A 21,093-nucleotide genomic window follows, 5' to 3' on the forward strand; every position below is an offset into this window, starting at 1 on the left:
GGTACGATTGATAGAGTCAATAGAGAAGCTCCAAGGAAGGCCAGCACTTTGCGTCACAGGTTCGTTTAGCAACCGCGAAAGCGTCTCACAGGTTCCTGTGCAAGACACTACAAGACGGGCGTCGTACATCACGGTATAGCTTACTGTTAAAATTCCGTGAGCGTACGTTCTTACAAGAGTCAACCGAAACATTGCTTCCCCCTTCGCAGTCTCGCGAAGCTTATTCTAGAAAGACTCGAGGTCGCTGATTACATTTTCGCGCAATTTGGGTGCATAGACCCTGAGAAATCAGTACCCAGAACAACCACCTCTGGCCGTAATAACGGCCTTGATACGCCTGTGCACTGAGTCAAACAGAGCTTGGATGGCGTGTACAGGTACAGCTGCCTATGCAGCTTCAGCACGATACCACAGTTCATCAAGAGTAGTGACTGGCGTATTGGGGCGAGCCAGTTGCTCGGCCACCATTGACCAGACGTTTTCAATTGGTGAGAGATCTGGAGAATGTGCTGGCCAGGTCAGCAGTCGAACATTGTCTGTATCCAGAAAGGCCCGTACAGGACCTGTAACATGCGGTCGTGCATTATCCTGCTGAAATGTAGGGTTTCGCAGGGATCTAATGAAGGGCAGAGCCACAGGACGTAACACATATGAAATGTAACGTCCACTGTTCAAAGTACCGTCAGTGCGAACAAGAGATGACCGAGACGTGTAACCAATGGCACCCCATACCATCACGTCGGCTGATACGCCAGTATGGCAATGACGAAAACACGCTTCCAATGTGCGTTCACCGCGATATCGCCAAACACGGATGCGACCATCATGATGCTGTAAACAGAACCTGGATTCATCCGAAAAAAATGACGTTTTGCCATTCGTGCACCCAGGTTCGTCGTAGAGTACACCATCGCAGGAGCTCCTGTCTGTGATGCAGCGTCAAGGGTAACCGCAGCCATGGTCTTCGAGCTGATAGGCCCTGCTGCTGCAAACGTCGTCGAACTGTTCGTGCAGATGGTTGTTGTCTTGCAAACGTCCCCATCTGTTGACTCAGGGATAGAGACGTGGCTGCACGATCCATTACATCCATGAGGATAAGATGCCTGTCATCTCGACTGCTAGTGATACGAGGCCGTTGAGATCCAGCACGGCTTTCCGTATTACCCTCCTGAACCCAGCGATTCCATATTCTGCTAACAGTCATTGGATCTCGACCAACACGAGCAGCAATGTCGCGATACGATAAACCGCAATCGCGATAGGTTACAATCCGACCTCTATCAAAGTCGGAAACGTGATGGTACGCATTTCTCCTCCTTACACGAGGCATCACAACAACGTTTCACCAGGCAACGCCGGTCAACTGCTGTTTGTGTATGAGAAATCGGTTGGAAACTTTCCTCATGTCAGCACGTTGTAGGTGTCGCCACCGGCGCCAACCTTGTGTGAATGCTCTGAAAAGCTAATCATTTGCATATTACGGCATCTTCTCCCTGTCGGTTAAATTTCGCCTCTGTAGCACGTCATCTTCGTGGTGTAGCAATTTTAATGGCCAGTAGTGTAATAAGCGCGTATCGCGCTTACACTTCGCGACTGGAACAAGAAAGGGGAGAAGTGACAATGCTACACAAAGTTCCCTGCGTCACACAGCATAAGCTGGCTTGCGGAGTGTAGGTGTAGATGTATATGTGGATCGTCTCATGTCGTAAAAGATGTCCAACCAATCTTCCTCGACGTTTCACTATATTCTGTATTAAGCATTTTGCTGTTTGACTCCGTCGATCCATTTGATCATCAACAAACCCCAAAACCCAGTAACACTACATTTCAAAGGCTTTCGATCGTTCCGTTTTCGTCTTCCCTAATTTCTACGTTTCTCATGCATACAGAGTTACGATTCAAATGTAGCTTTTCAAGACTCATTTTTTAGTCTCAGGGTTTATTTTAGTGTAATGAATCGTGAAAAAGTCACAGGAAAGATGTCACCCACGAGACTGGTACGACGCTCTCTGCTCAGCCGCCTACCTGTTTCACTTACGTAACATCATGGTTTAGAAGTATCAAGAATGTAGTAATGCCTACTGCCACATTACACAGTAATAAACGGACGCTTTTAGTACGTATATACACATGCACAATGAAACTAATTACTTGGTTTACAACAAGACTGTCTTGGAATGACCCTTTTGCGTTTCACATTCTAACTCTTTAACAAATAAATAGATAAAGTAAATGTCAGACACAACTTACTTTCGGCGTTTTGAATTGCTGTGTATACATGGAACCGAAGTAGTATAATGAGGAGAGTACGCAACAGCTACTAGAGTTTTTTGCCTAAAAAGGTTGTTCACTCAGATATCCCTCAAGAACCAGACTTAGAATCCACTTTATTCTGCTAATTACATTCCAGTATATTTAGAGGCAGAGTCCACCTTGTTCTATGGATTACATTGTGACGCGGTTAGGGAACAGATATAGAAACAGCAAATCACTAATCCACAAGCATGTTCCTCGACGCTAACCGGAGAGCATAGAGGTCGGCACTATAGCGGCGTTGCAAAGATTGCAAAAGTTACAGAAACGTTTCATGCCTCATGAACTGGAGGTCTCTTTATGTCGCCACATTTGGTCATCTCCACTCGATGCTTAGTAACTCCTGTATATAATTTGGCTTATTCTTATATCCTGCATAATACAGACGATACGCTACGTCACCTCAAGTCTGCGTAACAAAAAGAATCCGAGAGCATGTTTCACTTAGAGATACGGCTGTCTGGCGCTGTATGTCAAAGTTCAAGAACGCGCCGGGGGTTGAGAGGTTATCGCGCCGCCAGCCTTCCACTGAGACTGCCGGTTGCTTCGACGAGCCGGAGAACAGTATGGAGGGGCCCACTATAAGCCATTACACGTATTCCTGTTAATCATACATGCAGCTGAACAGGTGGGGGTCTGATATCCAGATTTCTGCGAGGCTTCTGACAATGGACCATATAGTCGACTAATGACGAAGATATGATCGTACGAAGTGTTTTTACAGAAATGCAGTAAGTTATACTGGCCGGCGGTTATTCAACAGAAACGAAAGTGACATTGAGTGTGCTAAGGGGAAGCATAATAGGCCCCTTAACGTCCTCAGTATACACAAACGATTTGTCAGATATGGTCAGCAGTACTATCCCTTTGTTCGCTGACTATGCCCTGGCCTTCAGGAATGCACCTCTGAAAGTTGCATACCGTACTTTCTTAACAACAGTACTGGGACATGTATTCCATTGTCAGAGGTATCAGAATGATTTTCGCTTGTAACATTCGACTCGTTCGTTTCAGAAAAAGGGATCCTTACCTCAAATTTATACAATTATTCGTCTCCATCATCCTTGAAAGTTTGTAACATCATCACGGAATCAGCGTTTATAAACATACATTTACAGGCGCCGGCGCCAATAGCTTTGACTCTCTGTCGCGCCGTTGGACGGCGTATCTGTACATGGGTTCCTATGTAAAACTTGATCTACTAAGTCCCCTCTACAACATTTAGAAGTGTGTAACATGAATTGAGAAACACTCTGTATGTGTGGGTGAATGCAAGACAATGCACATAACACAGGGAAAAATAAAGCAGTTGGTTTGAATACCACGGTGATTTGCTGGACATGGTCCTACATTAGATGGTATGCCCTTGCCCTACTCCGACCTTTGAACTGGTCTACTAGGCCAGTTACAAGGAGAACTACAGTTTAACGTGGACGTGTAACTTAGCATTTTCAACGTTGAAAAAAATATGCCGGAGGTGATGCGATAAGTTGCAGATAAATTTCTTGACCGAATATAGATCGAACCCTGGTCATCTGGATTTCTAATGTGGCCATTACGCACTGAGGCACCGACCCACACAAACGACAGGTAGAACTCGATAATATCTCATGACAATATTAGTCTTTGACACCTGGGGCACTTCGCATTCTATGAGTTATTAGTGGTGATAAGAAGTGATATGAAATCGGACGAACACGTAATATCGGTATTAGAGAAGTCGAATGGAAGAGTTAGATTTTTTTAAAGAGGCTAGAAAAATACAGTGTTTATATAGAATTTACATAAATCGTTTAATGATAGCGCAAATAATACGTTAATGCCACCAATTGTAGACTGCTGTTGCAACGTTCCTAGATCTTATCAGGTAGGCAAGGCAGTAGACATCGAACTGATTCAGAGCGTAAGCCAATAAATTGACCTAATACATTACGTCTGCCACTAAGTCTTCTCCATCTGATGATCCTATACTCGAAAACTGAATGATGTCAAACCCCTCACAAGCTCTATACTACTCTATGGCGTGTTAAAATTCCAACGTCAGGAAGGATAGCAAATAACAAAAATTTTACCTATGTGCGTATACAATGGGAAGAGTGCACGATTAAATCTGTAGGTGATTTGGGGGTACAGAAGATGCGAAATTTAGTTCACAGAGCTGTCTCCCCTGGCACCAACAGCAGCTCCAATCGGGCTCGGCATCAGATCGTACTGACAAGGAGAGGTCCCTAGCGGCCGGATCGATATTTTGAAATCACACGTATGGTGATGTAAGCTAAGGTCCGAGGTGTCACATCCTGCAGTCATTCACTCTGGGCGTCCTCGTTTGCGAATAATCGATGAAAAAATTTGGGATTTTTGCGTGCTACTCTTTAGCTTCAAAAAACAATATTACATTGACTGCGTACCGTAATGGTTGAGATACAGTGCTCACAACCAAAATGTTGTGTTCGAATGTTGTCGGGTGCTTAAAATTTTTGTGTTTTTTAATCTTGATCGAAATTGCTTTAATCATTATTTTTGTTCAGGTAATTGGTTTAATAAATAATTTTTATTTCTATTGTTTCCTCACATCATTTTAATCACTGTATTAACTTCTTCACTTGCTCTCACTTTTTCTTTCCATTTTTTTTACACTTGGAATTTTAGTGCATGTGCATTTAATTATTTTTATGTATCCGTCATAATGTTTAAGCATTTCAAAATGCCAGTCTATGCGTTAGAAAATAAAAGACGAAATAATCTATTGATGTTGGCTGTGCAATGGTCTCAAAAATTTTTCGTTAGAAGATGTACTTTTTTGGATGGTAATAGTCATACAGACATTTATCCTCATAAAAGCATTTAAAACATAGATTCTTATTGTACTATGGACAAAATAACGCAGAGGAAGATTTAAACGAAGGAAGGGATAGTAAGTAAAACTAAATTGAAGCAAAATGACGAATACAAATAATGAATGCTATAAGATGGACGAAAATAATGAAAATTACATGGACGAAGATTCCAGGTAGAGAAATAATTACAGGAAGAACGATGAGAGCATATGGTAAAGTTAATATGATTATTAAAATGTGACAAAGGAACATAAATAAAACCACTACATTTATACCAATTAATTGAATAAAAATGATGATCAAAGTGATTTCGATAAAGACTTAAAAATAAAAATGTTACAGCACCAGACGAGATTGTAACACAGAACCTAGTGCATGTGAGGACTGTACTTTAACCATTACGCTACACAATCAGCCACTAAAACACTGGGCGAAAATACGATTTTTTTTCGTCGATTAGTCTTAAACGAGAGTCCACAAGGTGAATGGCTGCCAGATCTAGTATCTAGGACCTTAACCTACATCACCGTATAGATGGTTTCAGAAATCCGATCCCACCAGTAAGGACCTCTCCATGTGAGTTAGATTATTACTCTGACACATTCTTTTCATGCAAAATGTAGGAAGTTTTCAAGCTGAATAGATCGTCAAGTTGTTCAGAACAAAAATGAGAATGGCGTCCATATAGTCCGTCCGAAGGTCAAAATAGAATCTTTCCCGCCATTTTGTCTCGCCATTCCGACATTGCTCACAGTACCATAATTCAGCTGGCAGTACGTAAGATTTTTGAATACTTAAGTAGGATGTGGACGACGCGTAGGTCATATTTATTGAGTGGCTCACTGTCCGTTACCATCGTTGCTTCATTTATTTTCCTTTTTAGCGATATCCATTGCACAGCTAAATTAATGCTCACCATAAGCAAGTGGGATTGTGTAATCAGATAGGGTCAGTGTTTTTCCGCATAAAAGTCAGCATTTAGATGGGAGAGCATCACTGAGCGGACCTAAATAGCATTCACTGTCCATATCTCCTATCTAGTGGGAGACCATATGCTCCGGTACGAAATGATACAAGTGAACTGACCATTCACGTATATAAAACCAATAATTGCAAACGAGTAACTATATCTTTTCACCGCAATAAGGAAGGAAACACCTCTCAAATGGAATAAGTGAAAGTCTGTCATGGATTAGTTTTCAACATTTTGCACGACATTTTGAACATAACGAAGATCTTCGGCTGCTAGATTCAGCGATTGATCACTGCCATTCAAAAAGCCCACCGAACTGGAGCTACGGCGGAAATGTTGCATCTGTGTCAGGCCATTCCAGATGAGTACTTTAGCGGCCTAACCACTGTGGTCGAGTGCTGCACGTCGTATTATAACCTCGAGACAAATGAGTAAAGCAAACAGTGGAAACGTAGATTCACCAACGGCGAAAAAGGCGAGATCCCAGTTTTCATCGGACAGTGCGATAATGAGTGATTTTAGGCACTACTACGGTGTACTGTTAACAGTTTATCCTCGTAAGGGACAAACGAAATCTCCCGAAAAGGATTGTTCAGGCTGTCAAGGCGATGCGTTGCAGGAAGCTGTCCAAGGGGCTGTTTTTGCTCTACGATAACGCCCCATCTCATTCTGCTCGGGACACAGTCAGACACGGTGCTACAATGGGCCATCATATTTTACCTCATCCTGCGTGTTCTCCCGATATGGCCTCCAGAGATTTATTACACATTCCACGGATGAAGAAACCATCGTATGGTACGCATTTCGTGAATATCGACGAGGCGATTTCGGAGCTGGAACATTCCCTGAATAGCCAAAATAGAAACTTCTACATTTAAGGTCTCCATCAAGCTATCCATCGTTGGGAAGCATGTGTCGCATTGGAGGGTAAATATGTAGACTGGGACTAACAGCATCACAATGATTCATGGTCACAGCTTGATCGTTTTGAATTGGTAATTAAAACTAAATGGCTACACTCGTATACGGTCGTGTGTGCATGTATGTGTGATCCCCAACGTGAGTGCCGAACCTATAGTCCGCTGCTGAGAGGATGCGTGTGACAGAAATGCGGTAGCGAATCGGATGTTCCGTTTGACATATTCTATAGCAAAATGGTACGTGTCTTTCTACAATCATTTGTATGAAAGCAATTACGCCGACATTTTGACTGACTCGATTAAACTCTGGCTATGCAGGTATATTGAAACGACGCACCTTTTCATTGTATTGATCCCACTGGAATTATGTCAATAAAATTCTTTCTTTCTCTGGTTATACTTCGTCGGCTACGCATTGGCCACACTTGGCTGACCCATGGCCACATTCTCCAACGCGATGACCCACCTTACTGCCGTTGCGGTTCCCATTAATAATGGCACTGAGTATGCAGCTATTGAAATGTGTTTATTCGACATGATAAGCGCTTCGTATTATCCAGATAAAACACCGTGAATTGTTGCATTTTACTATCTGTTTGCTGATGTTCGTTCGTATTTCCGTATCGTCAATGACTCGTCAGTCCATTCTTGTGATCTGAAGACAATGCAGAGACGGAAGAAATAATCTCGGCGACTACTGATTCACTACCTCCTTAATTAGCGAAAGTTCTTTGCTAATTAAAAACAATAAAATATAACAGCAAAACAACCCAAGTATAAATAACTGGAAAACATAACGCGCTTATAACATAAAAACTGAGGGTATAAGCGGCGAATAACGAAACATGACACAGCAAGTTCAACAGTGAAGTCTTCTAGTAAGGCAACATTTTCAGGTGGTCAGTACCACTGACCATTGAGGAATTCTCAGTTGCGGAAGATACAACCAGGGAACGAATGCATAACTGTGAACTTGGAGGTCTTTACAGTTTGAAAGGAAACAAAAGGAGTCTTAGGGTCCAGTCTCCCATAACTAGCGAGGTCATTAGAGATGAAGTACGAGCTCAGGTTCGGCAGGAAATCGAGCATACCCTTCTCAGAGGATTCACTCCGAGCGTTTTCAGAACCCACGGAAATCCGAAATCTGGGTGGCTGTGCGGAAAGGCGACCCCTACTCCACCTGAATGTGAATCTATCTCTTTACCCACGCCAGAGTGTGATACTTCCACTACTAGAAATAGCGACAGTGCTACAACTGCCGCACTCAGAGAAGGATAAACCAGAAAACACGGAAGTAAATACAGATTTCCACATTAAAGAAGAAGTAAAAGCGAAAGGCTACGGGAGAAATTTAAACGTTGGAACGCAGGTGCGTGTGACGAGCCTCTGATTGCAGTTGCCTGTGACAGCTTGCCATGTATGAAAGTTATCATCCACTCTGTTTTAAACTCAGAAGGCTATAAATCGTGCATCTTGACTCCTCATTTCCCTGTCTCTGTAAATATAAAACACATAAACATTTTGACGACATCTAGTGTCATTATCCATCGTCTGCATAGCGCCGGTTCTAGGGCAGATGGTAGAAGGGGGCACGGGGGCGAGCCGGTGCGAACCGTGCGACAGCCCAGCACGGTAGGATTTTGGGGGCGGCAAAATCGTAAATTTCAATATGGTTCCATAAGGAAGAATTAAACAGGACAGTAAAAGATTTGCATAAATGAAGAAGCATGGCAATAGGTAGGAAATACAAATAATTCATAACATCTAGTGTCTTACTGGAAACTGTCCACGACAAAGGAAGCTTGGAGACGGTCATCTTGATTGCTTCTTTCAATACAGCAAAGATTTCTACTGGCAGTGGTGGCAACTCTATGTCTATCATACGCCTACACTACACTTGAAATGTACCTACGTCAGCTTGAAAGCCCCTACACAAGCGAAAAACTCGATAATAAAGAAATAAAGATAATTATCAGCATATGATTGCCCAACAATTCCCTCAATACCTATAGGATTATCGTTGAATAAAACACTTTGTAACCAATAGAAGAATAACAAATAAAATATGCACTGCCCGTTACAAGTCATTGTCTTTTGATTCCAGACGTTGTGATTGAGGGTGGTAACACTTGCAAATACGAGTATGTATGGCATCCTTCCCTCACCAGTCCCTCTCCTTTGGATCTGCCGTTGATACCATTTACGTTGCTCTTCTTCTCGTCATGATCCTCTAAATTAATTTTTTCTTCTTTTTCTGGCACTTCTTTTAAGCTTTTCTCCTTTCCCTTTTTTCTTCAGTGTTGAAGCTATTATGATTAGATATAAAAAATTCGACAACACGGAAGGACCTGACAAACCTTATTTTGGAGCTAAAGCAACCAAATCACATTGCAAAATGGTTCAAATGGCTCTAAGTACTATGGGACTTAACATCTGAGATCATAAGTCCCCTAGACTTAGAACTACTTAAACCTAACTAACCTTAGAATGTCACACGCATCCGTGCCCGAGGCAGGATTCGAACCTGCGACCGTAGCAGCAGCGCGGTTCCGGACTGAAATGCCTACAACCGCTCGGCCACAAATTACATTGCACGAACTTTTTATCCAGTTTTGTCGTATTTCACATTTTTTGCTCTCCAGCAACTTTATTTAGCATATAAATGTTAGTTTTCGCTACAATAAACGAACGTGATTTCAAAATTGCTTGTTTTGAGTCATAAATTATGGTCGTAGCATGTCGGAAAGCACGCGTTCCCGATATTCCACAACAGCCGTGTTTCTTTTATGCAGGGTGTTTCACAATTCATATTACACCCTTCTAGAGATTGTAGAGCGGAGTTAGTAGATCAAGTTTTACATAGGAAACCTTGTTCGGAGACATCATACAACGACGCTACAGAGCTTCAAAGTTAAGGCACAGGAGCCTCTAAAAAGTATGTATTCCTTGATTCTGTAACAAACTTTCTAAGATGTTGGAGAAGGATAAAGGTATCAATTTGAGGTGACGATCCCTGTAACGGAAAAGAGAGAGTCCGAAGTTATAAGTGGAAACCGTTCTGATACCTCTGTCGGTGGAATACATCTACTGGTACTGTTATTGCTGAGATTGTAGGGTAGGCAACTTTAAGAGGTGTTAGTATGAACCAAAAAAAAGGAAAAACCGTCCAGTAAACATGGGTTCTAAAATGCATATCTGAGGAGCTATGAGCACTTCTTCATCTTCGCTAGTGCGAAACACATCTCCTCTATCGAATAAGTGCTCATAGCTGTTCTTACAGCCGATGTTTACTAGACATTTCTTCTTGTTTTGATCTACATTACCACCTTTGGAAGTTGCCTACCCTGCAACATTAGCAACAACAGTACCAGTACATATATTCCACTGTCAGAGGTCTCTGGGTCACGGGGTCCAGGGTTCGATTCCCAACCGGGTTGGGGATGTTTTTCTGGCCGGGGACAGGGTGTTTGTGTTGTCCTCATCATTTCATCGTCATCATCATCGTCATTCGTGACAGTGGCTAGACTGGGCTGTGTAAAAAATTGGACTGTGTAAAAATTGGGACTTTGTACGGGCGCTAATGACCGCGCAGTTGAGCGCCCCACAAACCAAACATCACCATCAGTGTCAGAGGTATCAGAATGGCTTTCGCTTATAACTTTCGATTCGTTCACTTGTGGTACAGGGACCCTTACCTCAGGTGGATACATTTAGCCTCATCATCCTTGACAGTTGCAAACATCATCATGGAATCCTGCTGTATATACATACATCTACAGGCGCCAGCGTCTACAACTTTGACGCTCCGTGAAAACTTGACCTACTAAGTCCCCTCCTCAATCTCTAGAACTGTGCAACACGAATTGTGAAACACTCTGTATATGACTGACGCGAACTGACTTTTGTCAACGAACAGGAGAACGGTCCATCACAGAAAACTCTGGAAACTGTGATTTCGATGTATCAGTTGGCTGCTGTCACATTTCTGTACATGCTCATCTTCCGCATGCTCTGTCCTGAGTATTTTGCTGTTTCATTACGTCTGAGTGAGTGAAAAGAGCAAACATGTTGCGTAACCAGTTAAATTCAACACAAAATAGTGCTCACGAAAAACCAGGGCGTGTTCATTGTCGAGTGTCAAGTGAAGCACGATTCGTGGAAAACGCGTGCGGACTGTTTGTGCAAGAGTTTAAGACTTGGAGTGTCCTAACGAAACATCCAGTAAAGTCTGCAGAGCAAATCTCAGTGGCAAATTGTCGCAAAAGGGGCTGTTTGACGAATAAGAACGGTTATGTTTGATAACAAGGGTCACTCCCACGTCAGTGTTATTGTAAGTATTTTCCAGGCCAGTTAAATTTTGCTCACCCTACGAACACTACCTGATAAAAAGTATCCGAACACATATTAGTGGACATAAATATAGGGTTTGTCCACCCTTAGCCTTTATGGCAGCTTGAACTCTTCTGCGGACACTTCCAATGAGATGTGCGAATGTCCGTCCATTCTTCCTCAAGAGCCGAAACAGAGAAGATGGTGATGGGCGCTGAAGTCTGGAGCCAAATCGACGTTTTAACTCATCTCAAAGCTGTTCCATTGAGTTCAGGTCGGTATTCCGAGCACGCCAGTCCATTTCAGGAATGTGATTGTCCACAAACCATTATGTCACAGATGCTGCATTATGACAGGGTGCATTGTGATGCCGATAGAATCATCATTCTGAATTGACTTCACTGTTGCCACCACATGTGATGGCGAGTAAGGTTCTCAAGGCATCCCCAAAACTGAAACCTGTCCATCCGAGTGCTACATGATAGAGTGTGCTTCTTCACTCAAAATCATTCGTTTCCAGTCACCTATAGTCCAGTGGTGTCGTTCTTTACACCACTTCAAGCATCACTTGGCATAGTCTACAGAAATGCCTGACTTATGAGAAGGTGCTCGATCTTCTTCTTCTTTCGTTTCATTCTCTTTGGGGTACGCTGGATCAATCATTTCTTTGTGCGTTGTTCTTTTCTTAAGTCCCAGCATTTCTTCATTCTTTCTGATCCTCTTTTCCTCTCTTCTTCCGAGATGAAGGGTTTGAACTTTCGTGTAGATTTGTCTTGGAACCTTATGCTTTCATCTTTAGTGATTAATTTAGCTGCTCGATCGATAAGTGAATTTTCTGAAATCTTTAATTCTACTAGGTCTTTCTCAGTTTCGTTAAACCAGTTGGGTTTCATTTTGCGTTACGGAAAAAGTCAAAGATTTCTTTGGTTAATCTCTTGGAATTCATTCTGAGAAGATGACCATAAAAATTTATTCTCCTTTTTCGCAGAGTATCTGAAAGTTTTTCAGTTTTCTTATAGAGAGTTTCATTTTTTATATAGTCTTACAGTCTTGAAATTTTGGTCCTATGATTTTTCTTAAAATTTCTCTTTCCTTTAGCTCAAGTTTCTCCATTTGGCCTTTGAAATTCATATTTAGTGTTTCTGCTGCATACAGTGCTTCTGGCTTAATCAATTTCTTGTAATGTGTGATTTTGGACCCCTGTGAAAGGGATTTTTTGTTGTATCTATTTTTTGTTAGTTGGAAGGCCAATTCAAGTTTATTTTTTATGGATTCCATTGCTTTGTTTTCCCCAGCATTCCACCTAATCCATTCTCCGAGATATTTGAATTCTTTTACTATTTCAATCTTTTGTTCTTGAACTTTGAGGTATTTCCATGAGTGCTCGATGTTTGTCAATATCTTAGTTTTTCAAAGGAGATGTGAAGACCTATTTTAGCTGGTTGTTTTTTAGTTCAAGGATTTGCTCCCGTTCTTCTTCCATTGTTTCAGCAAACAGGGCCATAACATCTGCAAAAGCAGTGAAATTTACTTTAAGGTTCTTCTTTTTGCAAACCAGTCTTATACCACTCTGACTACTTTCTCAGCCGCGCAATTGAACAGCAAAAGTGACAGCCCATCCCCCTGTCGCACTCCCGTTTTTATTTCAAAGGGTTCCGATAATTCGCCCATAAATTTAACTTTCGAAAATGTATTTGTAAGGGTCGCTTTTATAATATTAGTTGTTTTCTTATCCAAACCTATTTCTATCAGGACTGATAACAGAGACTCTCTACCAATCGTATGGTATGCTTTTTTGAAATCAATGAAGGAGATTACGTATGCCATTGCCCTTGATTCTTGGTATGCCATAATGTTTCTGAGGTTTAGTATTTGTTCCGAACATGATATACCCTTTCTAAAACCTGCCTGGTATTCCCCAGTCTGCGGGCCCAATTGCGGCTCTGCCCTGTTCAAAAGGACTTTAGAAAGAATCTTGTATGTTATACTCAGCAGTAATATTCCTCTGTAATTGTAGGGGTCTGTCTTCAAACCTTTCTTGTGGATAGGGTGGATGAGAGCTGTTCTCCATGCTGTGGGGATCTCTTCTTCTTTCCAGATTTTATCGAAAATACAATGAAGAGATGTAATTGCATTTTTGTCAGCTTTTTTCCATAGTTCGGCCACTGTTTGGTTTTCTCCGGGCGCTTTGTTGTTTTTAAGCTCTGAAATGACCTTCTGTAGTTCTTCCGTCGTTGGTGGTTCTGAATCCGGATTGTCACGGTTTTGTGGGATGGATTCAAACTTTTCAAGGATGGGTTCACAATTCAAGAGTTCCTCAAAGTAGGTGCTCGATCATTGCACACTATTCTTGTCACTCTCACTTCACAATCTGTCGACTTGGGTAGCTTTAGATGGACTGAAATGTCCCCGACAGATCTGTTACTCACGTGACATCCAATGACTATTCCACGTTCGGAGACTCTGAGCTCTCCTGTCCGACCCATTCTGCAGTTACCTCTTCTCTATGATTATACAATACTCCTCGCCTCCTTTTTTGATGGTTGGTCCGCCTCTCGTGACATTTAGTGGCCAGTTCCAAATTACATAGCGGTTTTGAACACTATATATAAGTGTGCAATACTTAAGGACGAAAGTAACTTTCACATGATGTGTCACTGCCAAATAACGTAACTCACTGAAACTTGGACAATACATAGAAAGAACTGCTACAGTACAGTACAGGAAATAACTAAAAGAAATACACAAAGAGACGATAATTACACTGAAGTCACCGCCATTTATGATGGTCCCCCGCATATTAGAAAAAGCAGGACATGACCCTTTATAGGAAGAGAGATCACCACAGACGGGAATGCATGCTATGCAAGGTGTTCCCATGGTCGCTACAAGGTTGGTAAGTTGTTCTCATGGTAGGGCGTACTATTCCTCCCAGGGCTTTAGTTGGATAGTCACCATCATTCAGTACCGATAGTTACAGAATTGCCCGAATGGAGTACCGGAAGTCCTAAAACCGGCAGATTTATAGCGGTGTTGACCGGCTCGTAAAATACCAATCCTGTAGTTGTTTATAAATTCTATAAATTTATTGAATTGGTCAGGCAATAGAAAATAATCTCATACGATATACCTAATAATGGGTGAGATGATAATATTGCTGCACGATACGAAGGATTACAAAGAAAAACGTCCTTCAGCAATGAGTTAGTTTGTCTGACGTTATACTGTATTTTATGTTAACAAGACTCGTTGCATCTAGAGTTTGATTGCATTTGGAGCACGATCTCGATTGCAGTAGCAGTAGGTACTGTGACTTGTTGGGAATCAGATGTTATGTATCTGATCATTATGCAAAATGAGTTTACTAATGCGGTAATGACAAAATAATTGTGGCGAAACCGGTGAAGGTGAAAGTAATATTGCAAAAATTTCGAGTGAAGTTAGTGATAGTGCCGAAAGTGCAAGTGGACAGACCCGTCGCAGTAGAGAAGGCTCTACAATACACTGTGTAACGGATTCAGTCAATGATACCACTCTTCTGCCTTGCTGCTGGACCTCAGCTCAGTGGAATTATTTTAGAGATGAGAATGCATCGATAATTATTAATAAAGTTAACTTAGGATTTAAGATATGTTCACAAGCAAGTTTTATTCCTAAAAAGCCCCAGGGACTTCACATTTCAGAGGAATGGGTGCATGGAAAAATAAATTTCTATGGGAGTGATAAAAGAGCTCAAAACAGAGTTGGAGGGAAAAAATTCATGAACATAAATTAAGTAAATCAAACATATCTGGGTCAGAAGAAGTGGAATTAGGTGAAAAGCAATACTTAGGACAAGGATTTATAACAGTGCAATAAAAAGAAGTTGAAATGCCTGCTCGTATTTTTAGAACAGCTTGCAAAATTTCAAAATACCAGAGACCTTATATACTTATACGCCAGTTGATATACATCTCCAAGCTCCTAACAGTGGGAAGAATCCTTGACGAGAATTTCTGTTTCAGTGATCACATCTCATATCCATAAAAGTATCCGTGAAAGGCTCGTGAAATATACTGTAGAAAACAAACAGATAATGGGTATATTTATAGATGAATCTATCACACTAAGCAAAAAGCAGATACAAGTTGTGTGTTTTAAATTTCCTATGGAGGACACTGACAGTTAGCAAACTATGTTTTTAGATGTGACTGAACTAGCTTGTAGTATTACTGTTGTTCTTCTGAAAAAAACTTGTATGTTTTTCATGTTAAGATGCCTCAACAGTGATAGGCAGAAATAGTGGTATAGGGGCACAACCTAAAAATTTATTGCCCTCTATCATAATCTGACACTGCAGCAACCATAGACTAGAGTTAGCTGTTAACGATTCCATCATAGAAATCCGTGGATTAAATTACTCTCAGACATTTGTAGAAAAACTGTATGGTCTATACAATCAGTCTCCCAAGAACCAAGAGACTCAAAAACCTGTGCCAAAGCTTTGGGGAAACGAATGTTCTATATTGGTAACGCTTTCACAGTTCGGTGGGTTTCATCGATTAAAAGAACTCTGCAAGTTATACGAGAAAACTTTGAGAATTTATATTCCCATTTGGGCATGGCTGAGAAAGATGCTAGAAGAGATAAATCAGATATTCTAGCTTACGGAAATATTTAGGATGTGCTTTGTGCTCTTCAAAAGAAGAAAATGACGCTGCCAGCAGCACATAAACTGATAAAAAGAACTGCTAGAGTATTACAGCCATTGCTGCAAAACCTGGCCATTATGACAAAGTAGCTAACGGTATGACTAAATTAAGTAAATTCAAATCCGTGTCTCTGTCAGGATCCAATAAAATAAGAATGATTCATGTAGGACAGTTTTACGGAAGTCCTGTTGCCAATTTAGAATGAAGATTGTTAATTACTTAGTTTTCTTACATTGGAATGATTCCAAAATTTGTATAATACAGGGTGTTTCAAATTCAGTATACTGATTTTCAGGCTTTGTAGCATTTATTACAGTCAACCTGAAATTACAAATAAAACATCAAATGAAAGAGCAACTCAAACAGTATTTCTTACAAGTGTTCAATGTGAGCACCATTCGCCACATATCGAGTCGATAGGGGAGTTCTCCCCAAACCTTGATTTGAGTGTCTGGTGTTATTGTTGCAAAAATCCTGTTCATAAGTCGGGTATAAATCAGCTGGTTGCAGAGACTCATAGACATGATGCTTTATGAAACCCCAAACGTAAAAATCGTATGGCATCAAGTTGGGTGTAAACGTGGAGGCCATACAAAACAAGCAATGTCATCCGCCGCCTTGCAGCCAATCCAGCGACTGGGCACATCGTTTAACTACTTGCGTACTGAGTTATGCCAGTGAGGCGGCGCCCATCTTACTGCCAGAAGTTCTGTGGTTCAGCTCCTTCCAACTGAGGAAAGAACCATAGTTATAACGCATCATGAAAAGAAGCACCGATTACAGTTGCTTCCCCGAAAAAGAAAGGCTCATAAACTTTCCTCCGGGATACGGCTCAAAAAAATCAGTTTAGGGGAGTCTCGTCGCAGTTGCACTATCTCGTGGGGATTTGCTGACCACCAGATGTGCACATTATGTGTGTTCACATTTCCACGTAGGTGAAATGTCGAGTCATCATTGAAGGCGACGCGATCCAGCAAATGTTCACCGTCATTTCGTTTGCGGCAGTCGGTGCATAAACCGTAATCTGAAGGCTTTAGAGTTTTAACAACTGCAAACTATAAGGACAAAGTTGTAAGCGCGTCTTTAAAAGTCTCCACACAGACGACATTGGATTTGCTATTTCATGGCTAGCCTTCCGAAATGATTTCTTGGGACTACGTGTGATCACGTTCTTCATTCACTCTTGGGTGTTCCATACTCTTCCCTTTGCCCACAGGTCTGAACAGCTCTTTCATTTGATGTGCTGTTTATAACTATAAGCTGAATGTAATAAATTCTACAAATCTTTAAAACCTTTGTATTCATCTTGAAACATTCTGTAGTAGTAGCTATAATGATCTTCTCTGTTATCTAACAGTATTAAATCCACCTGAATGGCCCGAGAAGGTAGAGACAATGCATGGAAAAACAATTTAGAATCTCAGATAACAGGAAAACTTCAAACGCTTTCAAGGAGTACAAAAAATATAGAAATATTGGAAGGAAGCCTCGTGATCTACTACCATTGCTTTCTGCTTCACACATCATTGTTATATCAACAGCTGAGTGTAACCGCTCATTTAGCTCCATGAATCAGATTGTAACACCTTTAAGAAATGCCTTATTTGGTGGATCATGTGTCTGATATAATGTTCATTAATTGCCTGGACCTCCTTTTTCGGAATTCGACCCACTGTCATATGTGATAACTTGGCTGACAATCGGCAGGGATCAGCAGAGGAAACCTCCCGTCGTAAAACACTGCGGAGCAACATCCCTTCGAAACTGTGTGGAAAATTTTGAAGGATTATGTGAGTACCGAAAGTTATAAAATAAGGCCCTGATTCCTCCACTAGAGCGACTGACAACTGCAGGATGGTCGGTGAGTGTGTGGACGTACTATAGTAAGTCTGTTCAAGCATTCCACAAGTGCCTGATGAGATTTAAATCGGGGGAACGGGTCTGCAAGTATATTAGCCGAATATCCCCTTGTTCCAAGAGGTCCTACACCCGCATAGTTCAAAGCGGTCGCGCATTGTCATCGATAAAAATGAAGTCGAGGTCGAATGCAACCCTGAAAAGACTCTCATGGGGAAGAAGTACAGTGTCACAATAACGTTGATCGGTGATTATACCGTGTTCAAAGATTTGGAGGCCATTATGTTCATGCGACATTATGGCTAGCCACATCATAATACCGGGACCACCAAAACGATCACGCTCCATAATGATCCTTCGTGCATTACGTGTACACACCCCTCGCCATATGGGGCTATGTAAAGCGCCCAGCAACTTTACGGGTTTGCATTCGGCCCTGAATTTATTTTTGTGGATGGCAGTGCACGACCGCATCGAACTGCACGGGTGGAGTAGCTCTTTGAACGAGAGGATAATCGGTGGATGGACTGGCCTGCCCATTCCCTCGACTCAAATGCTACCGAGCACGCATGGGACGCTTTGTGGGGGCGTATTACAGCACGTGCACACGCCCCATCCAGATGTTGTCAACCGCGTTGGTGGAGGAATGGAAACTCCTAGCACAAGAACTTATCACCAACCTTCTGACCAGTATGGGAGCACGTTACAGAGCATGCACTGCTGTCCGTGGTGATACACACCCTATTAAAACTATGTCCCATCTTTTGTGATTCCAGGGTAGCATGAGAAATCGCGGTGACTTCAGTGTAATTCCTGTCTTCGAATAAAAGTGACACTTCTCTTTGTCTCATTGCGTATTTCCTTCAGTTACATTTTCTATTACGCTGTAACAGTTATTTCTATGTATGGTTCAAGTTTCATCGAGCTATGTTACTTGGCAGTGAAATATCATGCGAATATTACTTTCGTCCTTAAGTTTTCCCCGCCAGTGGATATAAGGGTAAATTACGAACAACAATATCTAACGTCTTAAATTCAGTTCTCAGTCGGACCAAGGATTTTATCCGCCACTATTCTGTCATTTCTCCTCTGGCAATAATTTGTTTATGTGAGAAATGCCAATCTGTAGCATGTTGCGGAATCTTGACCGTGTACCATAATTTTCCTTTAATGGTTGGAAGAAGACAAATGCGTACTATGTCTAATAGAACCATGGCAGTTAATTAAGTACATGTTCCCTAGATCATCTGATAAATTCGTTTATCGAAATGATATGGATAGAGTCAATTTACAGGATATGTATACAAATTTAGTGTTAATGAACACATTGTTTTTAGTCCTACTCACGCAACAACATCTAAGAAATAGTTTTGTTTACAGGGCACCAGTTTTTCAATAGAAATTCGTGCATGGAATAGCAGGAATCGCCCAGGACAATTTTGCTTAATTGCCTGTCAGACATTTGATGTTTTTGGGCAAATGAGCAACATTTTTGCTGCTGAATATTACACTTCTTTCTGAGTCCCTGACAGGTTTAGCAATGGGTAGTAAAGGTCATCTTTCCCTCTAGGGTTGTAGGTATGAGTATCACTGTTCTTCTCATATTGGGAACGATTATTTATCACGAATTTCATTAGCAAATGTATGTATTTGATAGTGCTGTTAAAATCCCCAGCTCCTTGAAAAGCTACCTACATGACATCCATTTGTGAACTGCTCGCTTTTGTTCAATCAATACATTCTTTCTAAGTGATGAGTTATCCCAGAAAATTATTCTGTAAAACATTGTTGAGTTGCAATATGAAAAATATTAAAAGTTAAACACAAAAGATGAACTGAGCGTTCGGATCTTGAATAATGCTGCCCAAATAAAAGGACACAAAGATGAACTCTTAAAAGCTACACTCGGTGTCGTCAAGAAACTCCGAAAGTACATGAAAGTATGAGTTGGAGTTTATGAAAATCAACTCTGAACTTAATCATCTGCTTTTGCTTAGCACCTTCTGAGAGTATTTGTTTGGATTACATCCTAATAACCGTATCTCTATAACCAATAAAAACTGGACACTTGTTTTATATGAAATGTTTTATTCGAATTAGTCTCTACCACCACGTATCACCTACAAAAATATTTACGAGTCCTCCAGAAACACCCTGCATATATACTTTTTTCTGTTATTTCTAGTTACAGTGAAGCACGTGTAACATGAAAACGCTCAAAACGAAAAATCGGCTAACACGAAATAATTCTGCGTTCCTAACGAAACGCTATGCGATATCATACATTTTTGTTCTGTAACAAGAAATAAAAATAGTTTAAGACGCATAGGTCTCGGACGATCATACATACGTTCTTTCTGCATTTGCAACGTAACCCAAATTTATTGATTTATATTTTTTGTTGAACGAAGAAAGACAATGATTGCTACTTTTCTTTGTGTGCTGCCATTGTCAGAGCACTGCCATCATTTTTCGGATTCAGTGATAGGTTTACTGAAACCAGAAAATTTTGTATCAAAGTCATGGAAGACTCCACAGTATTTTACTGTCCTGTAGTATCTCCAGATGAATTTGTTGCAGTAGATGAAGATCTGTATATAGCTCCAATTATGATAATCGGAGACATTTTGGCGATCGTTCAGAGATCAAAACATCGCAGCGATGTAGATGATGACGACGAAATTGTCAGTAAAATCAACATTACAGGTCCTGTAACCACAACATCAGAAATTGGGAACGTCGTGATAGGTATGCGCAGATACGTATTTAGATAGTGATTCGAATGACTAAATGGAAAACCAATGGGCTACAAGAAAAACATTTGTCAAATATTTGATGCTGAAAAAGATATTAAAAAAATTAGTATTAGATTTTCTCCACGAAGAAACATTAATTTACTGTATATAAACTTTTAATGTACAGTATGTACTGCGTCTTCTTTTTCTGCACGTCTTTGTCTTTTACAGTGTCCATTGCTTCCTTAGCCTTTCTAGACTTCTTTGACCTTCGAAATTTTCTTTGGCCTACCAGATAGTAATTTCTTATGGGGTAAAGTATTCTGCCTGTCGAGATGTTTTCTCCAATTTCTTCTCTTGTCTTGTACTTTGTTTCTTACGTTAAATACGTTTCTTAATCTGTCTACTCTGGTACTGGCCTTCACAGCCCTAAGAAGT

The 21,093-nt window shown here is 41.0% G+C and overlaps 1 protein-coding gene across 1 annotated transcript in view; it reads right to left on the reverse strand.

Moving 5' to 3' along the window:
- Positions 1-21,093, reverse strand: part of LOC124723147 (hemicentin-1-like) — a 754,903-nt gene that overhangs the window by 732,355 nt on the left and 1,455 nt on the right. The gene's annotated exons all lie outside the window — the stretch shown is intronic.

Source organism: Schistocerca piceifrons, chromosome X (genome assembly GCF_021461385.2).
Source record: "Schistocerca piceifrons isolate TAMUIC-IGC-003096 chromosome X, iqSchPice1.1, whole genome shotgun sequence".
Lineage (NCBI taxonomy): Eukaryota > Metazoa > Arthropoda > Insecta > Orthoptera > Acrididae > Schistocerca > Schistocerca piceifrons.